The sequence below is a fragment of the Gopherus flavomarginatus genome, chromosome 6 (assembly GCF_025201925.1).
Source record: "Gopherus flavomarginatus isolate rGopFla2 chromosome 6, rGopFla2.mat.asm, whole genome shotgun sequence".
Lineage (NCBI taxonomy): Eukaryota > Metazoa > Chordata > Testudines > Testudinidae > Gopherus > Gopherus flavomarginatus.
Window position 1 is genome coordinate 63094214 of NC_066622.1, and position 16633 is coordinate 63110846.

The following is a 16633-nucleotide window of genomic DNA, read 5'->3' on the forward strand; positions in this document are numbered from 1 at the left end:
TCCCAGAGTCACTACCTTTCGTAGAAGCAGCTTAATGATTGCTTTGGCTATTTGCATCACAGCAGCCCCCACAGTAGATTTGCCCACACCAAACTGATTCCTGACTGACTGGTAGCTGTCTGGCATTGCAAGCTTCCAGAGGGCTATTGCCACTTGCTTCTCAACTGTGAGGGCTGCTCTCATCTTGGTATTCTGGAGTTTCAGGGCAGAGGAAAGCAAGTCACAAAGTTCCATGAAAGTGCCCTTACCCATGCGAAAGTTTCGCAGCCACTCAGAATTGTCCCACACCTGCAAAACTATGCGGTCCCACCAGTCTGTGCTTGTTTCCCGGGGCCAAAATCGTCGTTCAATGGCTAGAACCTGCCCCATTACCAGCAGGATCTCCAAAGCGCAGGGGCCCGTGGTTTGAGAGAATTCTGTGTCCATGTCTTCATCACTCTCGTCACCGCGCTGCCGTAGCCGCCTCTTCCTCGCCTGGCTTTGCAGGTCCTGGTTCAGCATAGCCTGCACGAGAATGCGTGAGGTGTTTACAACGACCATGATTGCTGTCTTGATCTGAGCAGGGTCCATGCTTGCTGTGCTATGATGTCTGCACAGTTCACCCAGGGACAAAGGCGCGAAATGGTTGTCTGCTGATTTCACGGAGGGAGGGGTGAGGCTGTACCCAGAACCACCTGTGACAATGTTTTTTGCCCCATCAAGCACTAGGATCTCAACCCAGAATTCCAAGGGGTGGGGGAGACTGCGGGAACTATGGGATAGCTACGGGATAGCTACCCACAGTGCAACGCTCCGGAAATCGACGCTAGCCTCAGTACATGGACGCACACCGCTGAATTATTGTGCTTAGCGTGGGCGCATGCACTCAACTTTATACAATCTGTTTTACAAAACCGGTTTATGTAAAATAGGAATAATCCGGTAGTGCAGACATACCCTGACTCGCTTCCAGATGCCTGGCCCCTGCCCTGCCCGTTGCTTCTCCTCTAGCCTTTGTCTTGCTTCCCAAACCAAGGGTCACCTGGTCACATCCCCCTCCTGGCCTCAGGTTACAAAGGGGCCACCATAGCATTGGAGCAGGCAGCTGGAGCAACCCCCATAAAAGTAATACCCTTATTCCCACCATCTAGACATTGGTGCAATACACAGTGAAACTGAGGCACACACAGCCAGGGCCGGCTTTAGGCCGATTCCCCTGAATCAGACCCTGCGCTCCAGCTGGAGCCCAGCAAGCCCCGCAGCCCTGCTCCTCCCACCAGAGTACAGCAAGCCCCACGGCCCCAATATACCGACCGGAGCGTGGCAATCCCCGCGGCCCCGCTCCCCCGACCAGAGCCCAGCAACCCTGTGACCCACTTCCCCAGCAGAGTGCAGCAAGCCCTGCGGCCCCACTTCCCCTGCCGGAGCACTGGCCCAAGCACTGAAAGTCCCATGGTGCCACTCCCCCGGGCCGGAGCACCAGCCAGAGTGCGGCAAACCTGTGGCCCCACGCGCCCAGCCAGAGCACAGCAAGCCCACGGCCTTGCTCTTCAGGCTGGTGAGCCGGCTGGAGCGTGGTAAGCCCCCAGGCCAGAGAGCAGCAATCCTAAGTACCACCGAAGACTCGGAGCACCTCCCGCTGAGTACAAGCCCCACGAATCAGGCCCTACACTTGCAAAAGCCGGCCCTGCACACAGCACTCATGCATAACAGTAAGACTCACATACAACATAACAAGGGAAAATTCCCACTTCATCACAGCTTACAAGGCAGGTGTGTGTGTGAGGGGGTGGGATTTGGACCGGTTCTGGGCATCACCAAAAATGATACAAATCAGCAGTCCCTGTGGGCCAGGTACAGTAACTTATGGCGATCAGGGGTGGCTCTAGGTATTTTGCGGCCCCAAGCACGGCAGGCAGGCTGCCTTCGGTGGCTTGCCTGCGGGAGGTTCCCGGTCCCGCGGATTCGGCGGCACGCCTGTGGGAGGTCTGCCGAAGCCGCGGAACCAGCGGACCCTCTGCAGGCATGCCGCCGAAGGCAACCTGCCTGCTGCCCTCACGGCGACCGGCAGAGCACCCCCCGTGACTTGTTGCCCCAGGCACGCGCTTGGCGTGCTGGTGCCTGGAGCTGTCCCTGATGGCGATACTTCTGGGGTGTGACGATGCGGTTCAGGTGGGACCCAACTGAGAGTGCCAATTCAGGACCAATTGCTCAAACAGGGCAGTCACAGCCCAAGGCTGGGGTTTTTCCACCTCTAAGGCAAACCAAACCAGCCAGACAAAAATGACTTCGGTTTCACCCCACTGGCTAACCACAAGTCACACAAGCAATTTCCTTAGACACTCCAGTCTCCCAGTATCACCACCAGTGCCACCCATCCTGGGGATGAATGGTTATGAAAATAAAACCCTAGTAAAAGAAAAAGGTTCTCTCGATCTCAAAGGACCAAGCCCCAGACCCAGGTCAATATACACATCAGATCTTACCCACAAATCACACTGTTGCCAATCCTTTAGAATCTAAACTCTAAAGGTTTATTCATAAAGGGAAAAAGGTAGAAATGAGAGCTAGAATTGGTTAAATGGAATCAATTACATACAGTAATGGCAAAGTTCTTAGTTCAGGCTTGTAGCAGTGATGGAGTAAACTGCAGGTTCAAATCAAGTCTCTGGAGTACATCCCCCGCTGGGACGGGTCATCAGTCCCTTGTGTAGAGCTTCAGCTTGTAGTAAAGTCCCTCCAGAGGTAGTAAGCAGGATTGAAGACAAGATGGAGGTGAGGCATCAGCCTTATATAGGCACTTCCAGGTGTAAGAACACTTCTTTGTTCTTACTGTAGAAAATTACAGCAAAATGGAGTTTGGAGTCACATGGGCAAGTCCCTGCATACTTTGCTGAGTCACAAGGCGTATCTGCCTCCTCTCAATGGGTCGATTGTGTAGCTGACGGTCCTTAATGGGCCATCAAGCAGGCTAAGCAGAGCTAACACCAACTTGTCTGGGGTGTTTCCCAGAACTGCAGCACCAATTTGAAATACAGACAGTATACAGCCAATACTTATAACTCAACTACATAACGATACAGACATACAGACAGCATAATCATAACCAGTAACTCATAATATGATCTTAGACACCTTATATGACCCCTTTTACATAGGATTTGGTGCCACTACAGGACCTTGGTTGCAACCCATGTTCTATATGGTCCCAGTTTATATCAATAACGTCACATGGGGGACCACCAGCTGCCTCTGGATCCCCCCTGACTCCACTTCCCCTGGAGGAGCCCATTCTCAGTACAAGAATCCCTTCTCCCACAGGAACCTCTCCTGGCAGCCTTTCCCAATGATCTGTGCCACACTGAGGACAGCCAGGTCCTTTAGCTTCTGCAAGGAGGGATCTTTCTGCAACTCAGCCTGGAACTCAGCAGCTGGGGAAGGGATGGGGGCCTGCTCCCTCTTGCTGGCTGGATCTGAAGCTGCAGCCCCTCTGAGCCTTGTCCCTCGGCACTCCCTCCCCAACAGGGTGGGGTCCTGTACCTCTGGTGAGGTACCCTCCCCAATGTCAGGGAGTAGTGCTCCTCGCTGGCTCTTACTACGGGTCATGACTAGGGTGTTCTGGGGGTTGCTTGGCCAATCCTCTAGGTCACCCCTCATCAATACCTCAGTGGGCAAATGATGGTGCACCCCCACATCCTTGGGGCCCTCCTTGGTCCCCAATTTCAAATGTACCCTCGCCATGGGCACCTTGAATGAGGTCCTGCTCATGCACGTCAGGATCAGGTAGGTATCAGGCACCACCTGATCTGGGGCCACTACCTCAGACTGGGCCAGCGTCACTTCAGTGCCCGTGTCCCAGTGTCCATTGACCTTCTTCCCATTCACCTCCTGGGGAACAAGGCACTTGCTCTGCAGGGACAGCCCTGCACCCACCCTGTAAACTGAGAACCTTGAGTCTGGAGCATTAAGCCCCACAGAGGAGCTGGTCTGGGTAACTCCTCCCTCATGAGCAGTTGGTAAGCTGCCAGCCCCTCCTGCCTGGGAAGCCTGCCCCTCTGATGGGTCCCTACCCAATTAACCCTGTGAGGGTTCGATTTGCTCAGTCGGTCCTTGCATAGGTGCCAACTTTCTCCGGCACCAGTGGGTGCCTGTACCCCCTGCCCCTTTCCCTGCCCTAACTCCGCCCCCTCCCTGCCCCTATTGGATCCCTTCCCCAAATCCCTGCCCCAGCCCCGCCTCTTCCCTCAGCATGCCGCGTTCCCCCTCTTCCCCCTTCCTCTCTGCCCTGCAAATCAGCTGTTTCGCAGCACAAATGCTGGGGGGGAGGGGAGAGACGCAGGACACGGCGGCACGTTCATTGGGCAGGCGGAGGCGAGCTGGAGCTGGGGAGCGGGGCGGGTGCCACGGGGAGCTGCCGGTGGGTGCTGAGCACCCACCAATTTTTTTCCATGGGTGCTCCAGCCCCAGAGCATCCACGGAGTTGGTGCCTATGGGTCCTTGAACTTGGGATACTGGATCTGTATGTGGCCTCTATGCCCACAGTAATAACAATTCACATTCCATTGGTCCCCTTGAGCAGGTCAGTTGGTCCTGATGCTGGTTGTTCCCCTGTTGTTCACATTCACCCTTTAGGGTCACATACTCCTTGGGGTTAAGCATCTCCTCCACCTCCTGAAACTGCTTCTCTCTGAGCCTTCAGCATGCCTGGTTCTCATTAATCCCCTTTCGTTTGATTGCTCCCCAGTCACTTATTGCAGGAAGCGCCATCACGGGGTGCAATACATCCCAGCCCACTGTCACCAGTTGTCATGGAGTGTAGGGGAGTCAGGGCCCTGCACCCTCCACTTCCTGCAGTTCACTGTGACTTTCAGCTAGCCAGTAAAACAGAAGGTATATTAGACAACAGGAACACCGTCTAAAACAGAGCTTGTAGGTACAGAAAATAGGACCCCTCAGTCAGGTCCCTCCTCTAGGGTAGGGAGCCCAGACCCAGGTTCTGGGTTTCCCCCATCTCCCCAGCCAGCTCCAAACTGAAACCCCTCCCTGCTGCCTCCCACAGCCACTCCACCGTCCCCTCCTCCAGCCTTTGTCCAGTTCCTGGGCAGAAGGTGTCACCTGGCTCTAACCCCTTCCTGGACTCAGGTTACGAAGGGCAAGTATCATTCCTCAGTGAAGTCACACCCTTATTTCCCATCACCATCTAGTACTGGTGCAGTACCCCAGGGAAACGGAGGCACACCTCGTGTTAGCAGATGACCGTAAACCAGTAAAACTCCCATGGAACATTAACAGGTTAATACTCCCTATTCTGTGACAGAGGGTCAGAGGAAGAGGTCAGAGGGGAGGGCCCATTGGGGGCTCAGAGTGTTGGGGATGCATTTGGTATAAACCAGGTAATTTGGGAGAATGGAAGGCCATGAGAGCCGATGAAGTTCTCTTGTTCTGAGCCATAGTGCACCAGCTCCTCCATTTTGAGTTTTACTCCTCCATGTTTGACCTCAGGTTGCCCTTGTTGGGAGGAGCTACTTTTGCTCCCTCAGTTGTTGGGCAGATTTAACCTTTGGGCGGGAAACTTAACTGTTACTAGGCAGACTTGGCCTTGGGTGGGAACGGTGTGAGTGACAGATCATGTTATAATGTGTATCAGTTTTGGTTCCAGTATAAATAGTTAGGTAAGCTGTTTGTTTGGCGCGCTTGATCTGAGTCCTGTGTGGCTCCAGGCGTCTTATTTGAGCTCAAATAAAGTTTGGTTACTTCTCCACCCTGGTGTGTTTAATTGGTTGCGAAGCACACCGGGCAACGGACCCAACCGTTGCCACCCTTGGGCACTCTGTGCCGGCAACAAGAGGGCAGGTCTCATTGGGGGAATCAGAGAGCAGGTCCCATGAGGGTCAGAGGGGTGGGGGTCAGAGTCCAGGTCTCAAGCAGATCAGAGGGAAGGTGTCAGAGGCCAGGTCCAATGGGGGTCAGAGGGAAGGGTTCTGAAGGCAGAGCCCGGGGGGTTGTCGGGGGGATCAGAGGGCATGTCCCATTGAGGGAGTCAGAGGGAAGGAATCTGAGGGCAGGTGGATCTCATTCTGGGGATCAGAGGGCGGATCAAGAGGAGGTGCCATCCAGGGCTGGCGCTTCCATTTAGGCGACCTAGGCAACGGCCTAGGGTGCCAGAATTTTGGGGGGCGCCATTTTGCCAGGAGGGCGGCACGCGGGTCCAGTGGACCTACCGCAGTCATGCTGGCGGACGGTCCGCTGCTGGAAAGGCTCCGGGGAGCTGCTGCAGTCATTTCGGTGGACGGTGCGCTGGTCTAAAGGCTCTGGCAGACCTACCGCAGTCAGGCCACCGGAGCCTTTAGACCAGCGGACCGCCCGCCGGCATCACTGCCACAGCTCCACCGGAGCCTTTCCAGCAGCAGACCATCCGCCAGCATAGCTGCAGTAGGTCCACCAGGCCCGCAGGGGGGCGGTGAAATGGCCGTCCGCCTAGGCCGTGGGAAACTCTGGCGCTGCTCCTGGTACCACCCAGGCCCTCAGGGAAAGCTCTCTGTGCCAGGTCCCCATGCCGCTGCGTAATTGGACGGTTCCCGATTCTGTTGGCCAATGGGCGGTCGTGGTCCCCCAGGGTCGGGCGCGTCACGTGTGCCTAGCGTGTGTCGGGAACCCGCGGGCGGGTCAGCCAGCGGAGCGACCTTTCAAGTGTTTGAAGGACAGCTCCGTTAGCTTGTCAACGTACTGGATGCGCAATGGCGGGCGGGCTCGTGCTGTGATTGGTGCACATCTGGGGAAGTGCGGACCTGGCTGGCGCGGTTGCTATGACGGCAGGCTTCGGAGTCTCCGCCTTCCCGGGCGCCGCCATCTTGTTGTTGATTTGAACGGTCAGGAGCGGGTGAGGGGGCGCCAGGACCGAGCCGGAACCGGGGGTCCCAGCGCCGCGTCCCCCGGGCGGCAGGGAGAGCCCGTCCGGGTGAGTGAGGGCGGCCCCAGGGCGCCGGGCTCCACCCCGGGGCGCCAGGACGGGTGGGGGAGGGGCGAGCAGGCACCGGCCGGGGCTTGGGGCAGGGGAGCGAGTCCTGCTCGTGGGGGAGCGGACCTGGGCCGAGAGGCGCGGTGGGCGGCAGGGCTGGGCCCATCCTCCCCGCACCGCACTGCTGAAGCCAGGAGGGAATGGAAGTGGGGGCTTTGTTAAAGTGTTTCCCCAGACGTTGAAAGGACGGTTCCCCTCGTTGTCAGCATTGTTTGTTTATTCGGGGGGAGGTGTTACCGGTTTTATAATTCCTGCCGTGTGAATGTCAGGGACAAACCAGCGATCGTTACAACAGCGAACTTCTGTTTAACGCGACATTCTACAGGACTCTGGCCGTGAGATCTCTCCAACAGGTGTCAACTTGGAGCGAGCATCATTATAACGCTGTCCTGTCTAGTGACTTGTGAATTGAATCTCTGTTACAGACAGGGCATGTCTATCGAATGGCAATGCTAACAAAAAAGGGACAGGTGTTCTGGTTAAAGAAAGTTTTAATTCTAACAAAAGTTGCCAGGTTGACATCACTGGAGATGTAATATGCTTGTTTGCCCATGGGGCCGGGGAGTTGGACTGAGACCAACACTTGTGGACCACCAGATAGGAGTCAGCCTGGAGCATGTGACACATGGTGTACTGACTTTTGCTCAATTCTGACCTGGACTGGATTTGAACTAGTGACAGGATTTATAACCCTCAAGAGTCTTAATGCTCTAAGCCTGCTGCCCATGTTTCTCTCTGTAAATGTGCTGTGCTATATCTGTGGTACTTTCCCAATTAGCCTATGTCATGGCATATTGCCACCGTAGCTGCTCCTCTTCCATCCCAATTCACTTGGGTTTAACTCTCCTTTTTGTGGTTTCCAAAGCATCAATTTATTTGCTTATATAGCACAGTTTGCATGGATGGTATGATCTTGTGTATGTTGCCCCTTCTTCATTTAAGTTTTTGTTTTGGTTGTTTTTTTTTAGCGTGGGCAAGATAGTTTCCTGAAGTTGTCTGACAGTTTATCACAAAAACAACAAGGAGTCTTGTGGCATCTTAAAAACTAACACACTTATTAGCCCATGAAAGCTTATGCTCTATTACCCACAGACTTCTTGTTGTTTTTGCTGAAACAGACTAACATGGCTATCCCTCTGAAGTTTATCACAAGCTTGTCATAAAAACCCCATATGCCAATATGCTTAGAGCAGATTCTCTTTATGAGCTGTGCATATGCATCTGCTAAATTAATAAAGATATATATGTTCAGTAAATGGCTCTTGATTGGGGAATCTGTATTGCAGTTAATATGGCAAAGAGCTATGGCTCCGATTCCTCCTTTTAAAAAAAATCTCTCACATCTCAGTAGTGCTAAAATCAGTCTCTTTTATCCACTAGGCAGTTTCATTGTTAAGATGACTATATAGTTTGGGTTGCGATAGATGTCCTTGGAAATCTGCAGCTCTCTTCCCTGTCCTTTAGAATTCTGTAAAATATTTTTTTGAGTTGTGATAGCTCAGCTCAGAGCTAAATCTTTTGTTTTCATTTTAGAGCTTCAAGCAGTTAAAGGTGATGTGTTTTGGGAAAACTGAACATGCAAACTGTCCCTGGCGGCAACATTAGGGTGAGATTGAACTACCTAAAACTCAGGGTCTCTTTGGTTTTTCAGATATGCTAGGCACTGAATCTTTTCCCCCAGCATCTTCAGACAATGATGGTTTGTACATTCCCCATGCCCTTCAATGCAGCTGTTTACTTAGATGAGCAGCAGGCAATCTTACACTGCTTATGTTTGCTTCACTGGCTTACAGTTTCCTGTTTACATCTTCTGGCTTCACTTCCTCTTTAAAGGTGGCAGGGGTATTTAGAACAGTATGAAAACTCACCCTCTGCTGCTTCTCTGGGGTCCATCACCTTTCAGCTACTTGGGGTGGTGACCACATGAATTAAAGAGGCAACTGGGGAAACTGGTGGGGAAAGCTTAAGGCCACAAGAGCAGGGAGAGATCGGAGTTACTACTGAGGGCTTGTCTACATCAGAAAGTTGCAGCGCTGGTGAGGGAGTTACAGCGCTGCAACTTAGGAGGTGTACACATCTGCAGGGCACCACCAGCGCTGCAACTCCCTGTTTGCAGCGCTGGCTGTACTCCCGTTTTGTCTCGGGTGTAGAGGATCCAGCGCTGGTGATCCAGCGCTGGTAATCAAATATAGACACTTACCAGCGCTTTTCTTGACCTCCGTGGAATAAGCAGGTATCCCAGCATACCTGAGGAAGCCTCTGGTAATCAAGCTGGTCTCCTTCCCCGGTTTGCTCTCGCGTTCCCCGAACCCCGAGCAAGCAGGTCTCCTTCCCTGAGGTTTGCTGGGTGGTTCCGGGAACGCGAGAGCAAACCGGGAAAGGAGACCAGCTTCGCCGCGGTTTGCTCTCGCGTTCCCCGAACCCCGAGCAAGCAGGTCTCCTTCCCTGAGGTTTGCAGGGTGGTTCCGGGAACGCGAGAGCAAACCGGGAAAGGAGACCAGCTTCGCCGCGGTTTGCTCTCGCGTTTCCCGGAACCACCCTGCAAACCGCAGGGAAGGAGACCTGCTTGTTCGGGGAACGCGAGAGCAAACCGCGGCGAAGCTGGTCTCCTTTCCCGGGTTTGCTCTCGCGTTCCCCGAACCACCCAGCAAACCGCAGGGAAGGAGACCTGCTTGTTCGGGGAACGAGAGAGCAAACCGGGAAAGGAGACCAGCTTCGCCGCGGTTTGCTCTCGCGTTCCCCGAACCTCCCTTGAAGCCGCCCAACAGCGCTGCAGTGTGGCCACATCTAACACCACTTGCAGCGCTGGTTGCTGTAAGTGTGGCCACTCTGCAGCGCTGGCCCTATACAGCTGTACTAATACAGCTGTAACAACCAGCGCTGCAAAATTTTAGATGTAGACATGGCCTGAGAGTCTCTTCTGAACAGTGTGAGATATACCTTCCCCAGTGAGGCCCTTGGCTTCTGTTTGCAGCAGCTGACTCTGGTTCTTTCCCATGTGACAGCCTCTCCTGCTAATGAACAGTCTGTGGTTGAGATAACCACCTGACAGTGGGGCCAGGAGCCACTCAGGTGTTCCTCTTACTTGAAGCAGTATTCATCCACCAGCAGCAGGCATTTGTTCAAATTTTTAGGATTAGCAGTACAGTGAAATGATCTAGTGATGCATACACAAGCATCTCTTCTGTCTTCTGGTTGATTCTCAGCTTCTGGTTGTCTGTTCATGCAAGTTCTGTGTACGTATTTGTAGCTCTGATCTTCTCAGATCTGTATTGGAAGTGCTTCTGCAGCAGTCTGTTGAAGCCCAGTCTGTCAAAGTATTACCCTAAATGCAGTATTGTTTTAGTCAGACCCTCAAGCAGAAGGAATGTCTCTTGAAATCAGGCAGCGTGAGCTAATCACAAATGTGCAGATCTTTCATAGATTCTGTTGGGTGGATGGGACCTGGCTGTGCTTCTAAGGTCACCTGTATATAGTTTCTGTTTATTTACATTCACAAACACCAGAGTTGTTGACTTTGGCTCAAGTTCTGTAAGTTTTGTTTGTACACAGTATACTTAACTGGCATCTGTCCAATCATAGAATATCAGAGTTGAAAGGGACAGCAAGGGATCATCTAGTCCAGCCCCCTTGCTCAAAGCAGGACCAATCCCCGAGGTGGATTGTTTTTAAAAAATCTGATTTTAATTGAATTTTTAAATTAAGTTAAAGAACAAACCCTAAACCCATTTAAAACTAAATTTGAACTTGCTGAGCTTTAAACAATTTTAAAAAGAGGTATCAGTGAACACTTGTAAACTTTAATGATTTTAAAGCTGCCTTTTTTCTATACAGAATCAGATGGAAAACATCTTTTACTTTTGAGATCAAACTTTGTAAATAGTGCACAATATCTGATGCACTGCATTAAGCATCTAGATCATTTTCAGTCTTTATAATGGAGAGAATGTTAGTGCTTTTTCCTAAATGTCAGTACTTACAATTTCTGTTCTGCAGAAAAGCTTTTTCCTTAATTACTTTTGGTTTCAGTTTAGCAGAAATCTCTAGTTTAGTTTTTGCAGTCTGTTCATCAGTCATCTAACCTTTTTAAGATTATAGCTTCTTCTAGTATCAGAGGGGTAGCCGTGTTAGTATGGATCTGTAAAAGCAGCAAAGAATCCTGTGGCACCTTATAGACTAACAGATGTTTTGGAGCATGAGCTTTCATGGGTGAATACCCACTTCGTCAGATGCGTTCTTCTAATGTATATTTCAGCATTGGGAAAACACTTTGGCAGTTTTTTTCAATTAATTAAAAAAAGTCCTACTTGTTTTGCATTTTTTAAAGTTTTAATTCCAATTTCCAAATGTACCTTGAGTCAAATCATGAGTAAAAGATTAATTATATAGTAAACATCATGATGAATATTTTTTTTTAGCAAATCAGACTCATGGTCCCTCTAAGACCAGACAGTTTCTTCCTAAAGCCTGCAAATTAAAAGTGAGTGCATATTGTGGAGCATGAGGGTTTATATCTCTTCTGAACTACTGCTGTCTTTGTTAATCCTTTCTAATGTAACTCTGTATTTTATCTGTATAAATGCTCAGTCCTTTAGAGTCCTCTTAAGATCTTGGTCTCAATATCCTGTGGCAATGACATCTATGGGCTAATTGAGCTGTATGTGTAAAGTGTTTTGTTTTACCAGTTCTGAGTTGGCATTTAATGCTTTTCCATTTCCTTCTTCTTTTATGAGGGAGGAGGATAAGGGCCTGATGTACCTTTTCTGTACCATTTGTTATTTTATATGCTACTTTCATGGCCCTCTTATTTGTCGTCTCTAAACTAGATAACCTGTCTTTTCAGTCTCCTGTCATTCAGAAATCTTTCCAGGTCATTAATTGTCCACCTCTGAACCTCTTCTATTTCTGCTATCCTTTTTTGTGATGTGGTAAGCAGAACTGCGCACAGTATTCTAAGTGAGGGCCTTGGTATTGTGTCTCTTGCTCTTTTAGTAAAAGGACTTGGAGGAAGGTGAGACTGGGCTTAGACATTGTGCTTTTCACTTCAGGCCACTAGTTTAAATTCAACCTTAGTTGATAGTGATGGAAAATATTGGACATCTGTTCAACTTCTGTGAACTGAGGGAGCAAGTGGTTTCTGTTCAGAGGGCTATATCATAGATGGCACTAAACTCTCAGCAGAGAGGCCAATGATAGCCTTTCAAGTGTAGACAAGCCCTTAGAGAGACACGAACTCAGAAAAGTTTGTCCTTTCTTACTAGATGTTGTAATCTTCTATTTTCCATGCTGTTTAAACAGGAGGAGCATCTGTTTCCCAGCCTGAGACCTATCCGTCCTGATCAGGATCTTGGTTTATTAGAGAAATGTCTGTCACAGTCCCGGCCAACTTCCTCCTCCTGGGTCCAGCAAGGGCACCCACTCTAGGCTTCTGGCTCCTCAGCTGTCACCTCTCTTGTAGAGAGACCTGTCTCTCTCCCTCTTCTGGCTCTCCAGACTGCACAGTTCCCTGTTAGACTGCAAATTCCATATCATGTCAGACTGCCTAAGCAGGTCTGCTTTGCTTTGCTTGTCAGAGGCTCAAAACAGTATAATTACCCACAGTTAAGTTACCCCCGCTCTTTCTAAACAAGTACATTTATTCTTAAGATGAAAGCGTTAGCAAAAAACATGTTACAACAATAAACAAACCAACACACGTCAGTAATCATCCCCAAGTCTAACAAGGGCTCCGGTAAGCAAACAGTTCTTTAAACTCCAATAGAGGTTTGTCTGTGGTTACTAATCATAACAGCTGTTAGCTCAGAACAGTCACATCGATGAGTCTGAGTCCTTCCTTTTACAGTCTGTCTTTGATCTACAGAGACCTTGAATATGTAATTAGCCAGACAGCGGTTCTCTCCTCAGGCTGTAGCTTCAAAAGGTTGGGTCTGCCTTCCTCATCCCCTGGGTATTTCCTGGGAAACCCACTTAATTTTGTTTCTTTCAACTGTCATTGTTTAAGACTATTTTTTTGAAGCTCATGATGCCTTCCAGAATTTGTTTACAATGTTTCTGTGTTCCCTGTAAGCTGTGGGCTTGGGTAGCTGTGCAGGAGAGATTCAAATACTGCCCAGCTGATTAGAGAGTGTTCACAGCTGGCAGCAGCATCTGTTGAGGTGCCCCTCCCCCCACATTGATCCATCCTGCAGCTGCTCCTGGGACCCTCCTGCTGGCTGTGCAGAGGGTGGGTGGGTGGGTGGGGAGGGTGTTGATGTCAGAATATCCCCCTCCCCTTGTACCCTATCTCTGTTGGGCAGAGGGGACAGCCTGGCTCAGGAGGACTCAGCTGCTGAAGTCTGAATGGTGAGTGAGTGCCTTTCTTAATGGGCTGGTCCACACTAGGGGGGGGGAATTGATCTTAAATACGCAACTTCAGCTACGTGAATAACGTAGCTGAAGTCGAATATCTAAGATTGGATTACTCACCCATCCACACCGCGCGGGATCGATGTTCGCGGCTCTCCGTGTCGATTCCGGAACTCCGTTGGGGTTGATGGAGTTCCGGAATCGATATAAGCGCGTCTAGATTAGACGCGATATATCGATCCCCGAGCAATTGATTTTAACCCGCCAATACGGCGGGTAGTCTGGACGTGGCCAATGAGACAGTGCGCTGTTTCTGAGATTTCCCGAGCAGACAGCTCAGGCAGTCTCTCTCTCTTCCACTCCTCCTCCCCCCTAAGTACCCCATCTCCACAGAGCAGGGGAGGGGAGACAACAAGGCTCAGGACAGAGCAGAGGAGCTTTCAGTGAGTATCTTAAAGAGACAGTGCACAGCTTTCCCTAACAGCCAGCACACACATACAGTGTGTCTGTGATACACTCACCTCCCAACAGATACTAGTAGTACAACTTCTTGGTACTTCCTGCAATGCACATGTATTCTCTGTAATTTTATTCCTTCAAAGTGTGTTGTTTTAGTGTTTTGACTGGTCTGTGCATGTTGTAATTTTTATTTCTCTCTTACTCTTAAATTGAATTTGTTGGCTAGTGAGTTCTAAAATGACTAACCTGTCCTGGCTGGAGTAATTATCCCTATGATAACTTTAAAAAAAAATGTTATATCTAGGTTGGTGGTTTCTTCTGATGGTGCACAAGCACACATTACTTTGGAGCACACAACAAAATTTATTCCACACGTGGATGGAAAAAAATTAGAAGGAACATTGCTATGTTCTCCCCCCCGGCCCCAAAGCTTGTATATAACTTTGCTAACAACAATATGTGAATTTTGCATTTATAATACATTTTGTTCCCTAGCTATTTAAACTTAAATAAATAAATTCTCCCAAAGATATTGCAGGAAATAACCGTATCTGTCAATCTATATTTATCCTATGGGAATGACAGGGAGAGAAGCTACAGCCTAAATGTTCTGGGTTTCTGTTGGAGCTGAAGGAGTGCTATTTCAGAGAAGCATAGCTGTGTGGGGCCACTTAGATAGATGAATAACCACTGAATTGGAAAAAGTGCACTAGCATGGCAGGGTACATGTTGGGGCACTTGCTATCTAACCATAGTGATGCGAGGAGTGTTTGATAGAGCTCTGGCTGGAGTATTAAAAGGGCTGCTCTCTTGGGAGGGTGAATAAACAGGAGCAAGACTGTGAGATGCATGTGTAGGGGTCCCAGATGACACCAGGGCTGGAGACCTGTGTCAGTGTCACTGAGGCATTGTTCTGGAACTATTCAATACAAAGCCAATTAGGACTCTGGGGGAGCCTCCTCTCTCTGAGCATACCGTCTCCAGGGCAAGAAACTTACGCAACTTTGACCTTCCTGGGTCTGACCTCAGAGCATTCAGCATCCCTTTCCACACTGTGCGCTTCCCGCAACGAGTCTGCCCAGACAGGGCTACTGCGGAAGCCAGAGGGCCCTGCACCCCAACTCTGAAGTCAGATGTAACTCTCAGCCAGTCGGCAAAACAGAAGTTTTATTAGTCGACTGGAACACAGTGTAGAACAGAACTTGTTAGCACAGAAATCAGTGACTTTCAGCCAAGTCCATCTTGGGGAGCGGGGGAGAGGGGAGGGGAGGGGAGCCCAGGGCCAGGGCTCTGGCCCTCTCCCAGGCCAGCCGAGACTGACTTGCTCCCACCTGCCTGACCCTTGCCCTGCCTATTGCTCCTCGCCTGTCTCGCTTCCCGGGCCAAGAATCACCTGGTCGCATTCCCCCACCCCCTGGGATCTCAGGTTACAAAGGGGTGGCCATAGCATCTGTTCAGGCAGCTGGAGTAGCCTCTGGAAAAGTCATTCACCCTTATTCCCACCACCTAGACGTTGGTGTGATACACAGGGAAACTGAGGCACACACATCATTCACGGAAAACAGTAAGACTCATACAGGCTCACATACAACATAATAAGGGAAAATTCCAACTTTGTCACGCCCTGTAAACAAGGAACACTGCCCCTCACTCCCTCTCCACTGCCTTCTGTGCACATCTGTCTTTAGAGCCCAGACTGTTAACTTGGAGAACTGAAGGCAGGAGATAGGCACTAGTACTGCATTTATTTGCTGACTTGAAACTTGTATAGCTCATGGTTCAGTAAATACTGAACTTAATTGATCTTCATTATAAAACATTTTAGCATCTTGCTCAGCTTGTAAAACTTTGAAGAGTCTCCTGTCTTGTGCTTTTACTCAGGCGAAACAGCCACAAACTAAGGGTTTGTCTACACTTTTGTCGGTCAGAGTTGTGGAAAACACTTTTCCTCCCTCCCCCACAACCGACATAAGTTTCACCAACAAAAGCACCGGTGTGGACAGTGCTACTTCGTAGGGAAACACTCTCCAACAGACATAGCTACTGTCTTTCCTTGGGAGTGGTTTAATTATGCTGGCGGGAGAGCTGTCTCCCACTGGCATAGAGCAGCTTCATGGGAGACCTTATAGCAGCACAGCTGCAGTGGTAACAACTGTGCTGCCACAAGATCTTTAGTATAGACATAGGCCATGTCTACACTGTTTTTTTGCCAAAAATTTTGTCAACGATCCAAAAGAGCTGAAAGAAAATTATTGTTGCATGTTCATGCTATCTTCTTCTGTTGGCATAGCGGAGGGATCGGCAACCTTTGGCTCGAGGCCTTTCAGGGAAATCTGCTGGCAGGCTGGGACTGTTTGTTTATCTGCAGCGTCCGCAGATTCGGCCGACTGCAGCTCCCACTGGCTGCGATTTGCTGTTCCAGGCCAATGGGGGCTGCAGGAAGCAGTGACCAACACATCCCTCTGCCCTTGCCCACGGGTAACTTGAATGAGGGAGGCTTTGACAGAACACTTTGAAGGTTTGAACCAGTAATGTATGTTGCTATGCCAGGGGTCCCCAAAGTGTACTGGCCGACGGACGAGCATCCACTGGCATTTCGGCGGTGACACCTATTGACATTACCGCTTGGTGGAATTTCAGCGGATGCTCGTCCACCGCCATAGTCCTCCGTGGCTTATCCCAGACAAAAAAGGTTGGGGACCACTGTGCTATGCTCTGGATTGCAATGCTTCCTTGCAAAATTCAATTTCATTAAGCACTCAAGATTTTTGTGGCCTAGATTCAATGTAAGCAAGTGATTTAACTGCTTATGTATTTGTTGCTGCCATCTGC

The 16633-nt window shown here is 50.1% G+C and overlaps 1 protein-coding gene across 4 annotated transcripts in view; it reads left to right on the forward strand.

Moving 5' to 3' along the window:
* Positions 1 to 6656: 6656 nt before the first annotated feature.
* IP6K1 (inositol hexakisphosphate kinase 1) overlaps positions 6657 to 16633 on the forward strand; it is an 85337-nt gene continuing 75360 nt past the window's right edge. For all 4 annotated transcript variants that reach the window (XM_050960225.1, XM_050960224.1, XM_050960226.1 and 1 more), the window contains exon 1: positions 6657 to 6937. The gene's annotated coding sequence lies outside the window, so the exon portion shown is untranslated. The remainder of the gene's footprint in view (positions 6938 to 16633) is intronic.